The sequence below is a fragment of the Cherax quadricarinatus genome, chromosome 78, assembly GCF_038502225.1.
Source record: "Cherax quadricarinatus isolate ZL_2023a chromosome 78, ASM3850222v1, whole genome shotgun sequence".
Taxonomy (NCBI): domain Eukaryota; kingdom Metazoa; phylum Arthropoda; class Malacostraca; order Decapoda; family Parastacidae; genus Cherax; species Cherax quadricarinatus.
Window position 1 is genome coordinate 3,818,247 of NC_091369.1, and position 5,000 is coordinate 3,823,246.

The 5,000-nt window shown below is 50.6% G+C and overlaps 1 protein-coding gene across 2 annotated transcripts in view; it reads right to left on the minus strand.

Annotated features, from left to right (window-relative positions):
• The window catches only part of Dlg5 (Discs large 5), a gene marked incomplete at its 3' end in the record, with an annotated part of 661,675 nt that overhangs the window by 417,199 nt on the left and 239,476 nt on the right, over positions 1 to 5,000 (minus strand).

A 5,000-nucleotide genomic window follows, 5' to 3' on the forward strand; every position in this document is an offset into this window, starting at 1 on the left:
GGTGGTGGTAGTAATACTAGTGGTAGTAGTGGTGGTGGTAGTAGTAGTGGTAGTGGTGGTAGTAGTGGTGGTGGTAGTAGTGGTGGTAGTAGTAGTGATGGTAGTAATACTAGTGGTAGTGGTGGTGGTGGTGGTAGTAGTGGTAGTGGTGGTTGGAAGGTCTCTGCAGTTTGCCCAGACCAAATTATCAAATTTCTTTCCATGTAAATATTTCTGACGGAAAAGTTGAGTCATGTGATGACTTGTTCATTGGTTCGTGACGCTGGTGTTATACAGTGAACCTCTTGGTGGTTCCTCTTGACCACGTGTGCGAGACCCTACACTGGCTTCACTCTCAACACCGTACAAACACAATAATCACATCATAATATATGATGGTAGGATTTCCAGCCATTTTTTTAACACATCGGCTGTCTCCCACCCAGGCAGGGTGACCTGAGACAGAAGAAGAAACACTTTCACCATCACTCTATCACTGTCTTGCCAGAGGCGTGCCTGTACTAGAGTTTAAAATCTGCAACATACATGTGTCTCCATCCCATATTGTGAAGCAATATGGGATGTGATGCTGTGCGTCACATCCCAGCACAGTAATGTGCTGGGATGTGATACTCAGCGAGAGATGCCGCTACAGCCTCCATTATCATGGTTGCTGGGATATGATGCTCAGCGAGAGATGCCGCTACAGCCTCCATTATCATGGTTGCTGGGATGTGATGCTCAGCGTGAGATGCCGCTACAGCCTCCATTATCATGATTGCTGGGATGTGATGCTCAGCGAGAGATGCCGCTACAGCCTCCATTATCATGGTTGCTGGGATGTGATGCTCAGCGAGAGATGCCGCTACAGCCTCCATTATCATGGTTGCTGGGATGTGATACTCAGCGAGAGATGCCGCTACAGCCTCCATTATCATGGTTGCTGGGATGTGATGCTCAGCGAGAGATGCCGCTACAGCCTCCATTATCATGGTTGCTGGGATGTGATACTCAGCGAGAGATGCCGCTACAGCCTCCATTATCATGGTTGCTGGGATGTGATGCTCAGCGAGAGATGCCGCTACAGCCTCCATTATCATGGTTGCTGGGATGTGATACTCAGCGAGAGATGCCGCTACAGCCTCCATTATCATGGTTGCTGGGATGTGATGCTCAGCGAGAGATGCCGCTACAGCCTCCATTATCATGGTTGCTGGGATGTGATACTCAGCGAGAGATGCCGCTACAGCCTCCATTATCATGGTTGCTGGGATGTGATGCTGAGCGAGAGATGCCGCTACAGCCTCCATTATCATGGTTGCTGGGATGTGATACTCAGCGAGAGATGCCGCTACAGCCTCCATTATCATGGTTGCTGGGATGTGATGCTGAGCGAGAGATGCCGCTACAGCCTCCATTATCATGGTTGCTGGGATGTGATGCTCAGCGAGAGATGCCGCTACAGCCTCCATTATCATGGTTGCTGGGATGTGATGCTCAGCGAGAGATGCCGCTACAGCCTCCATTATCATGGTTGCTGGGATGTGATACTCAGCGAGAGATGCCGCTACAGCCTCCATTATCATGGTTGCTGGGATGTGATACTCAGCGAGAGATGCCGCTACAGCCTCCATTATCATGGTTGCTGGGATGTGATGCTGAGCGAGAGATGCCGCTACAGCCTCCATTATCATGGTTGCTGGGATGTGATACTCAGCGAGAGATGCCGCTACAGCCTCCATTATCATGGTTGCTGGGATGTGATGCTGAGCGAGAGATGCCGCTACAGCCTCCATTATCATGGTTGCTGGGATGTGATGCTCAGCGAGAGATGCCGCTACAGCCTCCATTATCATGGTTGCTGGGATGTGATGCTCAGCGAGAGATGCCGCTACAGCCTCCATTATCATGGTTGCTGGGATGTGATGCTCAGCGAGAGATGCCGCTACAGCCTCCATTATCATGGTTGCTGGGATGTGATGCTCAGCGAGAGATGCCGCTACAGCCTCCATTATCATGGTTGCTGGGATGTGATACTCAGCGAGAGATGCCGCTACAGCCTCCATTATCATGGTTGCTGGGATGTGATGCTGAGCGAGAGATGCCGCTACAGCCTCCATTATCATGGTTGCTGGGATGTGATACTCAGCGAGAGATGCCGCTACAGCCTCCATTATCATGGTTGCTGGGATGTGATGCTGAGCGAGAGATGCCGCTACAGCCTCCATTATCATGGTTGCTGGGATGTGATACTCAGCGAGAGATGCCGCTACAGCCTCCATTATCATGGTTGCTGGGATGTGATGCTGAGCGAGAGATGCCGCTACAGCCTCCATTATCATGGTTGCTGGGATGTGATGCTCAGCGAGAGATGCCGCTACAGCCTCCATTATCATGGTTGCTGGGATGTGATGCTGAGCGAGAGATGCCGCTACAGCCTCCATTATCATGGTTGCTGGGATGTGATGCTGAGCGAGAGATGCCGCTACAGCCTCCATTATCATGGTTGCTGGGATGTGATGCTCAGCGAGAGATGCCGCTACAGCCTCCATTATCATGGTTGCTGGGATGTGATACTCAGCGAGAGATGCCGCTACAGCCTCCATTATCATGGTTGCTGGGATGTGATACTCAGCGAGAGATGCCGCTACAGCCTCCATTATCATGGTTGCTGGGATGTGATGCTGAGCGAGAGATGCCGCTACAGCCTCCATTATCATGGTTGCTGGGATGTGATACTCAGCGAGAGATGCCGCTACAGCCTCCATTATCATGGTTGCTGGGATGTGATGCTGAGCGAGAGATGCCGCTACAGCCTCCATTATCATGGTTGCTGGGATGTGATGCTCAGCGAGAGATGCCGCTACAGCCTCCATTATCATGGTTGCTGGGATGTGATGCTGAGCGAGAGATGCCGCTACAGCCTCCATTATCATGGTTGCTGGGATGTGATGCTGAGCGAGAGATGCCGCTACAGCCTCCATTATCATGGTTGCTGGGATGTGATGCTCAGCGAGAGATGCCGCTACAGCCTCCATTATCATGGTTGCTGGGATGTGATACTCAGCGAGAGATGCCGCTACAGCCTCCATTATCATGGTTGCTGGGATGTGATGCTGAGCGAGAGATGCCGCTACAGCCTCCATTATCATGGTTGCTGGGATGTGATGCTCAGCGAGAGATGCCGCTACAGCCTCCATTATCATGGTTGCTGGGATGTGATGCTGAGCGAGAGATGCCGCTACAGCCTCCATTATCATGGTTGCTGGGATGTGATACTCAGCGAGAGATGCCGCTACAGCCTCCATTATCATGGTTGCTGGGATGTGATGCTGAGCGAGAGATGCCGCTACAGCCTCCATTATCATGGTTGCTGGGATGTGATGCTCAGCGAGAGATGCCGCTACAGCCTCCATTATCATGGTTGCTGGGATGTGATACTCAGCGAGAGATGCCGCTACAGCCTCCATTATCATGGTTGCTGGGATGTGATGCTCAGCGAGAGATGCCGCTACAGCCTCCATTATCATGGTTGCTGGGATGTGATACTCAGCGAGAGATGCCGCTACAGCCTCCATTATCATGGTTGCTGGGATGTGATGCTGAGCGAGAGATGCCGCTACAGCCTCCATTATCATGGTTGCTGGGATGTGATGCTCAGCGAGAGATGCCGCTACAGCCTCCATTATCATGGTTGCTGGGATGTGATGCTCAGCGAGAGATGCCGCTACAGCCTCCATTATCATGGTTGCTGGGATGTGATACTCAGCGAGAGATGCCGCTACAGCCTCCATTATCATGGTTGCTGGGATGTGATGCTGAGCGAGAGATGCCGCTACAGCCTCCATTATCATGGTTGCTGGGATGTGATACTCAGCGAGAGATGCCGCTACAGCCTCCATTATCATGGTTGCTGGAAGACGAAGTCTTCATTTTTTTACTAGTGGTTACAAAGGTACATTGTGTGGTGTGGTTACCTGGAGGTTATTCCGGGGATCAACGCCCCCGCGGCCCGGTCCATAACCAGGCCTCCCGGTGGATCAGGGCCTGATTAACCAGGCTGTTTCTGCTGGCCGCACGCAGTCCAACGTACGAGCCACAGCCCGGCTGATCCGGCACTGACTTTACACATGTTACACATGTGTTCTGCACTACTTTATGCTCCTTTATCACCTTCCTCTTCCCTCTCTTACTTCACACTTCTCTAAACCCCGAGTTCTCCCTTGCGTATGTAACGAATAGAGTAATAATATATAATTTACACAAAATGGGGTTTTACAGGATTAATGAGCAGAGTGGTTCAACGAGTGGATTTTTTCTCCCTCTCATTGACTGCGGTAAAAGTAAGACCACTGGAGTACTCAAGTGATAGAAGGAAGGAAGGAGAGAATGATAGGAGAGAGATATACTTGAGAATAGAACTTTAAAATATTCACTGTAAATGTACTAAATGCAGAGGTAACCAAAAGTTTTTTAAGAAATCGGGGGGGGGGGGATTCTTGAATAGTTCTCTTCGTATATAAATCTAGACGAAACAACAGTGAAACACCTTAGCTCCGGGACTAGTCTTGTTGCAAACCTTTGAATTTTCTGTAATCTTTTGACGTGCTTGACCAATTGTGGGTTCCATACTGGTGCTGCATACTCAGTATGAACTCTCTGCTTACAGGGAACACACACACTGTGCACGATGAAGGAAATGAAAGTTTGCAAGATCTACAGGAATTTCTTTACATTTCAGCTTTAATGGCGCCCCTGGGGTAATTACTTCACCCACACACTTGTATGGCAAGACGGTGGCACCTTCACTTCACCCACACACTTGTATGGCAAGACTGTGGCACCTTCACCCACACACTTGTATGGCAAGACTGTGGCACCTTCACTTCACCCACACACTTGTATGGCAAGACTGTGGCACCTTCACCCACACACTTGTATGGCAAGACGGTGGCACCTTCACCCCCACACTTGTATGGCAAGACGGTGGCACCTTCACCCCCACACTTGTATGGCAAGAC